Source organism: Heptranchias perlo, chromosome X (genome assembly GCF_035084215.1).
Source record: "Heptranchias perlo isolate sHepPer1 chromosome X, sHepPer1.hap1, whole genome shotgun sequence".
Classification (NCBI taxonomy): Eukaryota; Metazoa; Chordata; class Chondrichthyes; order Hexanchiformes; family Hexanchidae; genus Heptranchias; species Heptranchias perlo.
This window is the reverse complement of record NC_090370.1, coordinates 21,014,268-21,029,092: the sequence shown is the minus strand read 5'-3', so window position 1 is coordinate 21,029,092 and position 14,825 is coordinate 21,014,268. Positions and strand designations below refer to the sequence as shown.

The window sequence follows — 14,825 nt, the reverse complement described above, 5'->3', positions numbered from 1 at the left end:
CCCGAGATGTTGGTGACGAGGACTTTGCGAAAGGAACCGCTGGGATTTAACATGAGCGAAATGCACTAGCTGTGATTTGAACTCAGAAATACTTCGGTTGATAAGACAGGTGTTTTAACCACCAAGCCACGGCACCCACATAAATTTAATTATTTCCGAACGTTATGTTATTGATACATTTGCCAAGCCACTTTGTTGCGCCTTCTCCCTCAATACGTCTGCGCAATAACATCTATCTTTTGTTCGTCGGTCTCTGCAAGGGAAACCATGGGTATCAGTCATGATCTTCTCTTCCTTATCCCCTGTCAGTACATCTTATATCTCGCTCTATTCATCCTGTTGTATTCCCACACACTCTCCAGACTATCTGGTCTTATCCTATTGCATTTCTCATCTCTTCCCACAAAATGTTGGTGAGTAATGCCTGTGAGACACCAGGCCCTGACCTCCTCCTGTGGGTGACCTCCGACAAATACTGCACAATAGTTTAATGTGTGTGTGTTTTGTATTAGGAAATGTGTATTAGCGCTAGTCTACTTGGTGCATCTATTCTCACACAAACGGCAATGCAACTTCAGAGCATTTAAATTTTAGAAAGTCTTACTTGATAAGACAAGTGTAAGGAATCTTACAACACCAGGTTATAGTCCAACAGTTTTATTTTCAAATAGAACTGTTGGACTATAACCTGGTGTTGTAAGATTCCTTACATTTGTCCACCCCAGTCCATCACCGGCATCTCCACATCATGGTTTATAAGACAAGTTGTCCCTCTCCATTTCAACAAAATATAAACAATCCAGGGATACAGACTTAAAACACCGGTGTCGGATTGGTATTAATAGCTTTCAAGCCCATTTTGATTGCACAAAACTTATGGAGGGCCATAACAAAAGTTCAATACAATAACGACACGGATGGGATTCGGACCCATATCGTGCACCCAGATCTACAATTTTGAAAATGTGGAGTCAATTTCTGAAAGCAAAGTAATTTAGGGATTTCTGTTCCATCCGACTGTTCGAAACGGTCGGGTGCAAAACATTTCGGGCGCACGTCGGACAAATTTTCACCCAGCGAGTAAAACGACCGCGGCAGGACTCGAACCTGCAATCTTCTGATAACAACTCGAGTTAATACCGAAGTCAGACGCCTTATCCATTAGGCCACGCGGCCGATGACGAATTGATTCACCAAATGATCCTAAACGCTGGGCAGGGCTGGTTAATCCTCTGCTTGTCTCTTTCTCTTCCTTTCGCTTTGTTGACGTTGTTCATTTATTGTTTTCTCTCTTGCAGCAAGTTGGCTCCACTGTTTCCGACTGATCCGGAAACTGACAACTGAACTCCCGCTGGGTCTCCGAGAAACCTACAATCAGAATAAACAATGTTCAAATCTTTGATCAAAACGTTTTGCCTTTAAAGCAATCGCTTTCGCACTCAGTCTGCAAAATAAAGAGACGGGAAATAAAACAAAGTCAAATCGGGAAACGGAAAATGTACACGGAGAACAACACCGAGCGGAGAATGTGAACAGAATATACTATCCAAGCCTGAGGGGACCAGTGGCCTCATCCTTTCCTGTAAAATACGAACAATCCCCAATTCCGCCGGGTGAGATTATTATTTTATGGTTTTCTTTTTTTTTGGTAAATATAAACGCGGACGGGGTCCCGCACCACGGGGTAAAGCGCTCAGTGTTAATGTTAATATTGAGCACGGTATTCTATCCGTGTAATAATAAATTCGCGGGTTTCTTGCGATATGTTCGACTGTGTCTTTAATCAGGGCAGGGAATATTTTGCTGGTTTAGTGATATTCATTTTTCAGGAAATTAGTGAACTCGTCTCGAAACATGAATTTTCCAGTTTCTGTTTCGCTAAATAGAGTTGAGGTGCAGATCAGCGATGAGCTGCTGTGACTCCGCCGCGCCGGTTTAACCGGAATTCGACGTTTCACTGAATTGAAGTGAACCGTCTCAATCCGGTTTATTTCTAACATTGTTTATTTTGAGTGACAGATTTATCGAAAATTCATTGAGAGTTCAGTTGTCAGTTTTCTGATCAGTTGGAATCTGATGAAGATAAAAATAAGGAAAGAAAAACATTACAAAGGTCCAAACTCGAACTGATAGGGTAATTAGTTCTCCCTGCTACCCTGTTCAATATTTATCCCTCCAGTCACATCACTATAACACATTATCTGGTCATTGTCACATCGCTGTGTTTGGGATCTTGCTGTGTGCAAATTGGCTGCCTCGTTTCCTACATGTCAGCAGTGACTGCACTTCAACGAGTGGTTTGTTGTCTGTAAAGCGCATTGGGACGTCCGAGGTGTGAAGAGGGCAATCTAAGTGGACTCGTTCTTCCTGTGGCCCCATGTGCCAGGTACCATATCCGAATCCTGTCGACTGGCACACACAGGAAACGTTGGTGGGGCGGGGGGGGGGGGGAGGGGGGAATTGGATCAGTGCCGTTTTTGGGCGCAGGTAGCGTGATGCGCTGTTACTCCGCGCCCAATGACCCTTGGGCACGCAGGACGCAAGATTCGGCTGGCCCGATGACTCACCTGAAATCAGTGTTCCATTCCGGGCCTTGCACGTGGGATCTTTGCAATTCACACTTTCCACCGCCCGGGGGAGCTCAATCTCTTAAAGGGAGGATGTTTCTTCGAAATCGCTTGAAGGCAGCTGGGACCTGTTATTTGCTTAAAATAACAGTCCACTGTCTAAACGGAGTCTGAACAGAGATTAGACGTTGTACACGTAAAACAAAGATGCAGGTACATCCCTATGTTTGCACACTGATGAGTTATGTTCAAACATTGAATAAAAGTTATACACCACCAAATCCCACATCCTCCGATCTGCACGCCAGACCTCACCAATCTGCCGATCTGAGTTGGTACCAGTCCTGGAGGGTGCATGCACCAAGGTTCTCTGCTGATGCTCAGAGTCGGTGGTGCAGGAGTTGAACAGAAGGAGGAGCATGATGTATCCGCAGGGGTGGGTGAGGGCAAGAGGCCCTCCAGACAGATATCCAAAAGGCAGTTGGAGGCAGCGGGGGACGAATTCAATGCCAGGCGCACAACATCATGAACATGGATGCAGTGCAGGAAGAAGTTCAATGCTTTGACATGAGTAGTCAAGCTGAGTGAGGGCAATTCTCAAGTTTCATCTCCGACCAACTGCACCATGCAATACACCCCCATCCCCCAAATACCAACAAACTCTTTCCATCAGTACTCAACTCTTGTAACCAGAGGCTTCCTCTCACTCTTACACATTACCACTGTTGCAAGCCGCCCACCCACAACTCATAGGTGACACACGCTGGCAGCTATTCAACAATGACAGGCACATCACCCAGACACACGTCCCGCTTTCTTGCAGGTGAAGGTGGCGCATATCAGGAGGCAGCAAGAGGCAGTGGCATTTAGATATGGACCTGTGACCTAACTCCATATACCCGGCTTAGCCCAATATCCCTTAATACCCTTGGTTCACAGAAATCTATCAATCTCAGATTTAACATTCACAAGTGAGCGACCATCAAATACCATCTGCAGAAGTGCGTTTCAAACGTCTCCCACCCTTTGCGTATAGAAGCCGAGGTTAAGTGAACGCAACACACCTGGAGAAAAGAAAAAGTCTGAAGATGTTTTGCAGATTGAAGCTAAATATGAATTTATCCCAATTCACGCGATGTCATGAATGCAGAAAATGCTGCTGCATTGGGTGGTAATCGAATGCCCGCTTCCCGTGTGGCAGGCAAGAATTGGACCACAAAAACACCAACAGCCGAACGGCAATTGGCTGCATGTATCCACTTGGAAACCTGTCTGAAAGAACATACAACCTTCCAGGCCGAAAATGAGGGTGTTTAATGAGAGTATTAATACCATGCGGCCTTAGCAGCGTAATCGGTCAGCATGCGGTATTATATAATGGTATCAGGCTCGAGGAATGCCGAAGTGTTGAGTTCGATCTTTTGCTTCTGAACATTTCCACCGGAGTTCAAGGTCCAGCTGGTCTGTTCCATTGAGCTTCTCCTTCTTACTGTTCTCATGTGGGCACTTTGGGTCCTCTGGCCGGCCATATTGAAATAGCAGGTGTGAGTTTAGTTGTTAATCCGCCGGAGAGAGAGGCGATTTGCGACAGCATGAAATGGCAAAAGAGGCGGCACGAGATCTTTAAATCTGAAGAACCGAACACACAATTCTTCTTTTCGTGAAACAGGCATTCTTCTGTTTGAAATGTCGTGTAAAGAATATGGGGATCGGGCGGGAAAATAGAGTCGAGGTCGAAGATCAGCCATGATCTTATTGAATGGCGGAGCAGGCTCGAAGGACCGTGAGGCCGACTCCTGCTCCTATTTCTTGTGTTCTGATGTTACAGCTGACCTGCTCCTCGTGGCTTCGCTGTTTGTTTTGCAATATCCAGCCCCACCTATCCGCTTGATCCAGTTTGTTGCTCCCACTTTCACATTCAAATGGTTTCCAGTCCCAGGTTGTTTAGATAAAAATAGCGGAGTGCAGAAGGTTCATCGTCCGCAGGAAGACCAGCGGTGGAAGGAATGAAAGCAGCGATTTTGCTTCGCCACCAATGAGGAAACGCTCACTTTTCCTTTATTTTTCGTTGTTCTCTCTCAGACCAAACTTTGGGGAAAATGAAGCGAACTTCAGTGACTGTAAAATCACCAGGGGTTCTGGCTGCACAAGATGAAATTGGAAACATCGGCATCTGAGAGGCTGAAATGGTTAACATTGTTCCCGAGTTTCGGTGAGAGGCGGCACGGATTGATTTGGAGCGCTGAATGTCTCTGCATTCTACCGCCCACGTCCATGATGCTGGAAGTGTCTGCAAGGAGTGGGTGGGATGAACAAGAGCGGAGCTGCAGGCGGGAGCGGACCTGGGAGAGAGCGCAGGACTCGGAGACTGCTCAAGGCCCAGACTCGAAGGCCGACCCGCACTCCGAGCGGAACTGCAGGCGGGAGCAGACCTGGGAGAGAGCGCAGGACTCGGAGACTGCTCAAGGCCCAGACTCGAAGGCCGACCCGCACTCCGAGCGGCACAGAGGCAATCGGTGAAAAAAAACAAGGAGTGACGTCACAGGTGATTGGCCGGTGAGTCTTCGATTTTTTTCTCTGAGTTTGGAAATTGGGTAAAGTTGAATTAAAAGCTTGAAATGTAAAACTACTGGAAGCTCATTAAAATTAAAGCTTAAACTACTTAACTCGAGTCATATAACCAAAAATAACCGTAATTTGTTTTTGCTTTGTTCACGTTAATCTAATAAATTAAGGCATGGCAGGGCAGCTCAAACCTGTCGAATGCACGACCTGTGCCATGTGGGAACTCCAGGACTCTTCCCGTGTCCTGGACAAGCACATGTGCAGGAAGTGTCGACAGCTGGTGGAGCTCGAGGTCCGGGTTAGTGCAGAATTCCCCTGAGGGCATCTCAATCTTCAACCAGTATTCAGATCTGGGTAATGGTGAGGGAAAGGGTTCCTCTGGGGAGTGCAGACAGAGCCAAGTCCAAAGCACCATGGGAGGCTCAGCTGTAAAGAGGGGGGAGGAGAAAGGTCAGGAGAACAATAGTGATCGGGGATTCTATAGTTAGGGGAGCAGGCAGGCGTTTCTGCGTCCGCAAACGTGATTCCAGGATGGTATGTTACCTCTCTGGTGCCAGGGTCATGGATGTCACTGAGCGGCTGCAGGACATTCTGAAGGGGGAGGGTGAACAGCCAGAGGTCGTGCTCCATATCGGTACCAACGACATAGTGAAAAAGAGGGATGAGGTCCTGCAAGCAGAATATAAGGAGTTAGGAAATGAGTTAAAAAGCAGGACCTCAAGGGTAGTAATCTCAGGATTACTCCAAGTGCCACGTGTTAGTGATTATAGGAATGGGAGAATAGATCAGGTGAATGCGTGGCTGGAGGGTTGGTTCAGGAGAGAGGGATTTAGATTCCTGAGGAATTGGGACCGATTCTGGGGAAGGTGGGAACTGTACAAGCCGGACGGGTTGCACCTCAACAGATCCGGGACTAATAGCCTCGCAGGGGGAGTTGCTACTGCTGTTGGCGAGGGTTTAAACTGGAGTGGCAGGAGGATGGGAACCTGAGCGGGGAGTCAGAAGAGAGTAAAGTTGACAGAAATAAGAGACGGGAGGACCCAGGGGAAATTTACATTAAAAATAGTACAAATACTTGTTCAAGAACAAGTGGAAGGGAAAGGCGTGGAGCAGCAGAAAGAAAACGTACTTTAGATACGACAGATAAAGTGAAAACTAGAAGGTTTAAAGCGATTAACCAAGCATCAAAGCTGAAGGTCAGGCGAGGGTGTGGGCCCACGGAGTATGAGGAATTAATTAAATGAACTACAGGCACAAATTCAAATTGGAGGGCATGACAAGATAGCTATTACTGAGACATGGCTGCAGGATGGTCAGGATTGGGAACTAAATATACCAGGTTATAAGGTCTACATGAGAGATAGGGAAAATGGAGGAGGTGGAGGAGTAAGCCATAGTGATTCGAGATGAAATCACTTCAATGATCAAGGAGGGTATAACGAGGGGTAGACAGGCAAAAGAGACCTTATGGGTTTAATTGAGAAATAGGCAAGGATCCAAGACTATAGTGGGAGTTGTGTACAGGACCCCTGGCAGCAGCTCTGAAGTGCTAGATTGTATAAATGCAGAGATTAGACAAGCGTTTAACAAAGGCATAGTGGTTTCCATGGTGGATTTTAACCATCACATAGATTGGGAAAATCACACCAGCAACTGTCAGAAAGGTAGTGAATTTATTGAGTGTGTCCGGGATAGTTTTCTGCAGCAGTGTGTCCTACAGGCAACAAGGGGGCAAGCCATTCTAGATTTTCGAATGAGGAATGAACCAGATTTAGTTAACAGCTTGACTGTGCGAGAACATCTATCCAAAAGCGTTCATAACATGAACGAGTTCAAGGTAATATTTGAAAGGGAAAAAAGTGAATCAGCTGCTAAGATTCTAGACTTGGGTCAGGCCGACTTCAATGTGATGAGACAGAGACTGTCCACAGTAAACTGAGCAAATCTGTTAATGGGTAAAACGACTGATCATCAGTGGGAAATGTTGAAAGAAACATTGAACGTGATACAGAATCAGTTTATACCCCTGAGGTGCATCAACTCTACTTGCCAAAACAAACCAGCCATGGACAACTGAAGAGGTAAGGGACAGTATAAGACATTATGAAAGGGCATACAAAAAGGCAAAAAATGGCACAGATCCTGGCGAATGGGAAAGATACAAAGATCAACAAACGGTCACAGAACAGATAGTAAGAGCTACAAAAAGAGAGTATGAAAAGAAACTCGCAATGGATAACAAAACCAATACGAAAAACTTTTATAGTTATATTAGGTGAAAGTAGATGGTCAGGAGCAGTGTTGGCCCCTTAAAAACTGAAAGTGGGGATATGATAATTGACAATGGAAAAATGTGGACGTGTTGAATAATTACTTTGCGTCAGTATTTGCAGGAGAAAAAGAGGATAGCTTCCTGGAAATCGCAAGAAAACTAATATTGAATCGGGGACAGGGACTCAATAAAATTAAGATAAGTAAAATAACAGTAATGAAGAAAATAACAACACTAAAGAGTGACAAATCCCCAGGACCAGATGGTTTCCATCCCAGGGTTTTAAAGGAAGGAGGTGAGCACATTGCAGATGCCCGAACTATAATCTTTCAAAGTTCTCGAGATTCAGGAACTAACCCTCGAGATTGGAAAATTGCACATGTCACTGCGCTTTTTAAGAAAGGAGAGAGAGGGAAACCAGGGAATAATCGACCAGTTGGTCGAACATCTGTTGTGGGGAAAATGTTGGATTCTATACTTAAGGATAGAGTGACTGAACACCTCGAGAATTTTCAGTTAATCAGAGAGCCAGCATGGATTTGTGAAATGTAGGTCGTGTCTGACAAAGCTGATTGCATTTTTTGAAGAGCTGACTAAAGGAGTGGACAGGGGAATGTCAATGGATGATATTTATATGGACTTCCAGAAGGCATTTGATAAAGTCCCACATAAGAGACTGTTAGCTTAGATCGAAGCCCATGGAATCGAGGGAAAAATACGGACTTGGTTCGGAAGTTGGGTGAGCGAAAGGCGACAGAGAGTAGGGATAATGGGTAGGTACTCACATTGGCAGGATGTTACTTGTGGAGTCCCGCAGGGATCTGTCTTGGGGCTTCCATTATTCACAATATTTATTAATGACTTAGATGAAGCCATGGAAAGTCTCATATCACAAAGATTGGTGGCATTGTAAGCAGTTTAGATGAAAACATAACATTACAAAGGGATATTGATAGATTAGATGAATGGACAAAGCTGGGGCAAATAGAATTCAATATAGGCAAATGTGAGGTCATCCACTTTGGATCAAAATTAGAAAAGAACAGGGTACTTTCTAAATGGTAAAACGTTAGAAACAGTGGATGTCCAAAGGGGTATAGGGGTTCAGGTACATAGATCATTGAAGTTTCATGAACAGGTACAGAAAATAATCAAGAAGGCTAATGGAATGCTGGCCTTTATATCTAGAGGATTAGAGTACAAGGGGACAGGAGTTATGCTGCAGCTATACAAAACCGTGGTTGGACCGCACCTGGAGTATTGTGAGCAGTTCTGGGCAGCGCACCTTCGGAAGGACATATTGGCCTTGGAGGGAGTGCAGCGTAGGCTTACTAGAATGATGCCCGGACTTCAAGGATTAAGTCACGAGGAGAGATTACACAAATTGGGGTTGTATTCTCTCGAGTTTAGAACGTTCAGGCGTGATCTGATCGAAGTTTAAAAGATATTAAGGGGAACAGATAGGGTGGATAGAGAGAAACTATTTCCGCTGGTTGGGGATTCTCGGAGTCGGGGCACAGTCTAAAAATTAGAGCCAGACCTTTGAGGAATGAGATTAGAAATCATTTCTACACACAAAGGGTGGTAGAAGTTTGGAACTCTCTTCTGCAATAGTCAATTGATGCTCGCTCAATTGATAAATTTAAATCTGAAAGAGAGGGCTTTTTGGCAACCAAAGGTATTAAGGCATATGTGCCAAAGGCAGGTGTATGGAGTTAGATCACAAGTCAGCCATGATCTTATCAAATGGCGGAGCAGGCCCTACTCCTGTTCCTATATTCCTATGTTCCGAATTTAAGAAATCAGATCAGCCCAACTAAACTCAGTGTAAACCATCCAATTGACAAGCTGCAGATAACTGCACCAATCCAAACATTTCCAGGTCACTGTGGAAGAGACTTACTTTGAAGCAGTTTCGACACAAAGCAATCTCTGTACAGACAAGGGACGGGTGGTGTAAACGGGCAATCAGTGGTCTTTCCAACTGATATTCTACTCTCCAAATGTTTCTGGTAAAAATAGTGATAAGAGAAGAACAAAGCCCTTTTCTGAGAATGCTCAACAATGGTCAACATGTTGACAAAACATCGCAGGGATCGACTCTCTCACAGTTATTATTCCGCTGGAAAGGCAGACCTTGTCCCACACAGGAGCAGGAAAAGGTCTCCCGACCTGTCACAGGATCAACAACTGAAAGCGGAATAATTCCACCAGTTACTCAGTGACACCGGGCAACACATTAACCTTCCGAATTTTCCGAAACGACACTTCAAACAGAAGAATGTCTGTTTCACGAAAAGAAGAATTGTGTTCGGTTCATTAAATTTAAAGATCTCGTGCCGCCTCCTTTGCCGTTTCATTCTGTCGCCAATCGCCCATTCACAAATAAACTCACACCTGCTATTGTAATCCGGCCAGAGGACCCTCAGTGCCAACAGGAGAACACGAAGAAGGAGATGCTAAATGGAACACACCAGCTGAATCTTGAACTCGGGTGGAAATGTTCAGAAGCAAAAAGTAAAATTGCTCCAGGTGAAGCTCGCACTCACAACCTCAGCAGTGCTTGAACTCAATACTGTTTATACAAGTCCCACGCGCTAACCAATTGCGCTACTGGAGCCGCGTAGTCACCATGTTCGCAACAAACAGCCTCATTTGCGGCCTGTGAGACTCTCTGTTCTTCCAGTCTGTTTCCAAGTGAACACATGCAACAAACTGCCATTCGGCCATTGGTGTTTCATTGGTCGAATTTTCGCCTGCCTCACAGGAAGCTGGGGTTCGATTTCCGCCCAATGCAGGAGCATTTTCATTCGGTATTCATGACATCGCGTGAATTGGGATAAATTCATATTCAGCTTCAATCTGAACATTTTCTTTTCTCCACGTGTGTTGCGTTGACGAAAACTCGTTATTCTGCACTCGCGAGCTGCACCATGCTCTGGAATTAAATCAATCCTGCCTTCTGCATCGCTGAAACGATGTGAGAAGCAAATGAGTGAATTTTCACCAAAAGTGGCGCCAGAACAGAGCTCTATTGGGATTTGAACCCGGGAACCGTCGCATAAATGTTCAGCAAAACCGCCCGCAGAGAGGATTGTACCCCTCCACATACCAGCCGCCACGAATAGGGCCGTGCAACCAGTATACAATTCGCAACCACCCACAGCCGACCAGCCAGCCTTTCAGGCCACTTCCGTTCATCCAATCTCGTTTTCTATTCCGATGTTCAGCAGTGTCAAGTTGAGCACGAACTATTTCAAGTCACCAATATTAGGCTCTCTTTACCACATTCGTTTTGAATGAACGACTTGTACTATCAGGTAAAACTTTGCAGAATTTACTGCTCTAAAGCTACATTGTCATCTGTCTCGGCATCCGCAGTTATACACTGAAACATGAGTCGAATAAAATTGCTAATTTTTCACTGTGAGGGAGAAGAGAGATAAATGTGGAGACATTAGCTACGAATTCATCATCTGGGATGTACTTTTGCTTTTCCCACCGTCTCAGTCTTTTTTTCTTTACCCTTCTCTGTTGGTTTTGCAGGTTCGATCAGCCTTGGCCGCTCCAGGAAGCCTGAAAAGTCCATCAGGGGAAAATACAAAGAGTCAAGAGACTGAGACAGGGAGAGATAGAAAGATTAATGTACAGGAAAATGAGCGTAAATTTCGACTTTTGCGTATCAGCAGAATTTCAGATGGAGCTGGGAACAATTCCTTCATATATTTTGAAATCTGTTAACAACTCAACACACACCTTCTATTGCAATACGGCCGGCCACAGAAACCAAAGTGCCCCACGAAACCATTCTCCGCAAGAGCCCTGTGTTACTGTTGCTCATCCACCTCCCAACTGTATCTCCTCTGATGTAAATCCTTCTTACTCACACTGTCTCTTTGTGACCCCTCTCTCCATTTCTAAGGATATTGATCCTTTTCCCTCAGTAAACTACTCACCTCAGACACAGACGTTCCCCTCCAACACAGACTCTCGGTCCATCCTCCCCCCGACACAGACTTCCCCCGTCTCCTCTGACGCCCCCAGCCCTCTAATTTCCGAACAGAGCTTTATTTCGTCCCCCTTCCCTCATTGGGTCCAGAGTCAAAGTTGAGAACTCCCACAGCCACTCTCTTCTACCTGTATATTACTTTATCGCCATCGCTGGTTCATCTGTTCTGCCCGTGGGCTAGGAACTACCCAGTGATCGTTGAGGTCGGCTGTTGTTCGACTCATCTGTCGGAGGACTCCGCCTAAGGTTTGGCACAAGTACCCAGATGTTAATAAGGAGCACTTTGCCGGAGGCACCGCTGGAATTTGACATTAGGGAATGGCATTGTTGGGATTTGACCCCATAGAATGGTCATGTTTACAAGACAGGTGTTTTAACCACTGAGCCACGGCGCCCACATGTTTTGAGTTGTTTCCTAATGTTATAGTATTGATACATTTGCCAAGCCACTTTGTTGCGCCTTCTCCCTCAACATGTCTGCGCAAAAACATCTATCTTTTGTTCATCGTTCTCTGAATGGCGAACAATGGGTATCAGTCATGATCTTCTCTTCCTTATCCCCTGTCAGCACATCTTATGTCTGGCTCTATTTATCCTGCTGTACTCCCACACTCTTACTTTCTCCAGACTATCTGGTCTTGTCCTATTACATTTCTCATCTCTTCCCACAAAATGTTGGTGAGTAATGTCTGTGATACACCAGGCCCTGACCTGCTCCTGTGGGTGACCTCCTACAAATACTGCACAATAGTTTAATGTGTGTGTGTTTTACATTAGGAAATGTGTATTAGCTTTAGTCTACCTGGTGTATCTATTCTCACACAAACGGCAATTTTGCTTCAGAGCATTTACATTTTGGAAAGCCTGACTTGGTAAGACAAGTTTTCCATCTCCATTTCAACAAAATATGAACAATCCAGCGATACAGATTTAAAACACCGGTGTCGGATTGGTATTAATAGCTTTCAAGCCCATTTTCATTGTCCAAAACTTACGTGGGGCCGGAACAAAAGTTCAATACAATAACGACACGGATGGGATTCGAACCTGTACGGACAGAGCACAATGGATTCGCCGACCATTTCTGAATCCAAACAGTAGAAATAATGTCACTTTTACACTATGTCCTGCCCGTGTCCCCAGATCGACAATGTTGAAAATGTGGAGTCAATTTCTGAAAGGAAAGTAATTTAGGGATTTCGGTTCCATCAGACTGTTCGAAACGGTCGGGTGCAAAACAGTTGCGGCGCACGTCGGACAAATTTTCACCCAGCGAGTAAAACAACCGCGGCAGGACTCGAACCTGCAATGTTCTGATAACAACTCGAATAATAGCGAAGTGAGAGGTCTTATCCATTAGGCCACGCGGCCGATGAAAAATTACTGCACCAGAAAGCTAGTGAATTTAATGAGTGCGTCCGGGATAGTTTTCGACAGCAGCATGTCCAAGAGGCAACAAGGGGGCAAGCCATTCTCGATTTTGCAATGAGAAATGAACCAGATTTAGTTAAAAGCTTGACTGTGCGTGAACATCTATCCAAAAGCGACCATAACATGATCGAGTTCACTGTAATATTTGAAAGGGAAAAAAAGTGAATCAGCTGCGAAGATTCTGGACTTGGGTAAGGCCGACTTCAATGTGATGAGACAGAGACTGTCCACAGTAAACTGGGCAAATCTATTAATGTGTAAAACGACTGATGATCAGTTGGAAATGTTTGAAGCAGCATTTAACGTGATACAGAATCAGTTTATACCCCTGAGGGGCAACAACTCTACTTGCCAAAACAAACCAGCCATGGACAACTGAAGAGGTAAGGGACAGTATAAGACATAAGGAAAGGGCACACAAAAAAGCAAAAAATGGCACAGATCCTGGCGAATGGGAAAGATACATGGATCAACAAATGGTCACAAAACAGATAGTAAGAGCTACAAAAAGAGAGTATGAAAAGAAACTTGCAAGGGATATCAAAACCAATACGAAGAACTTTTATCGTTATATTCGGAAAAAGACGGTGGTCAGGAGCAGTGTTGGCCCCTTCAAAACTGAAAGTGAGGATAAGATCATTGACAATGGGAAAATGCGGACGTGTTGATTAATTACTTTGCGTCAGTATTTACAGTCGAAAAAGAGGATAGCATCCTGGAAATCCCAAGAAAACTAATATTGAATCGGGGACAGGGAATCAATAAAATTAATATAAGTAAAATAACAGAAATGAAGAAAATAATAATAGCACGAAAGAGTGACAAATCCCCAGTACCAGATGGGGAGTGTCAATGGATGTTATTTATATGGACTTCCAGAAGGCATTTGATTAAGTACCACATAAGAGACTGGTAGTTTGGATAGAAGCCCATGGAATCGAGGGAAAAATACGGACTTGGTTAGGCAGTTGGCTGAGCGAAAGGCGACAGAGAGTAGGGATAATGGGGAGGTACTCACATTGGCAGGATATGACTAGTGGAGTCCCGCAGGGATCTGTCTTCGGTCTTCAACAATTCACAATATTTATTAACGACTTAAATGAAGGCATGGAAAGTCTCATATCTACGTTTGCCGATGACACAAAGAGTGGTGGCATTGTAAGCAGTATAGATGAAAACATAAAATTAAAAAGGGATATTGATAGATTAAATGAATGGACAAAACTGTGGCAAAAATGGAATTCAATATCGGCAAATGTGAGGTCATCAACTTTGTATCAAAAAAGGATAGAACAGCTTACTTTCTAAATGGTAAAACGTTAAAAACAGTGGATGTCCAAAGGGACTTCGGGGCTCAGGTCCACAGATCATTGAAGTGTCATGAACAGGTGCAGAAAATAATCAAGAAGGCTAATGGAATGCTGGCCTTTATATCTGGAGGACGAGAGTGCAAGCGGACAGAAATTATTCTGCAGCTGCACAAAGCCGTGGTTCGACCGCACCTGGAGTAATGTGAGCAGCTCAGGGCACCGCACCTTCGGAAGGACATATTGGCCTTGGAGGGTGTGCAGGGTAGGATTACTAAAATGATACCCGGACTTCAAGGATTAAGTTACGAGGAGAGATTACACAAATTGGTGTTGTATTCTCTCGAGTTTAGAAGGTCAAGGGGTGATCTGATCGAAGTTTATAAGATATTAAGGGGTACATATCGGGTGGATGGAGAGAAACTATTTCCGCTGGTTGGGGATTCTCGGAGTAAGGGGCACAGTCTAAAAATTAGAGCCAGACCTTTGCGGAATGAGATTAGAAATCATTTCGACACACAAAGGGTGGTAAAAGTTTGGAACTCTCTTCTGCAAAAGCCAATTGATGCTCGCTCAATTGCTAAATTTAAATCTGAGAGAGATCGCTTTTTGGCAAACAAAGATATTAAGGCATATGGGCCAAAGGCAGGTCTGAGGAATTAGTTCACAGATCA

General features: G+C 44.6%; 1 non-coding gene across 1 annotated transcript; it reads right to left on the bottom strand.

Moving 5' to 3' along the window:
* Positions 1 to 1,086: 1,086 nt before the first annotated feature.
* trnar-ucg (transfer RNA arginine (anticodon UCG)) lies at positions 1,087 to 1,176 on the bottom strand. Its single transcript is given in 2 exon segments — positions 1,087 to 1,122; positions 1,140 to 1,176. It is a non-coding gene; the product is annotated as a tRNA-Arg (tRNA).
* Between the last annotated feature and the right edge of the window lie 13,649 nt (positions 1,177 to 14,825).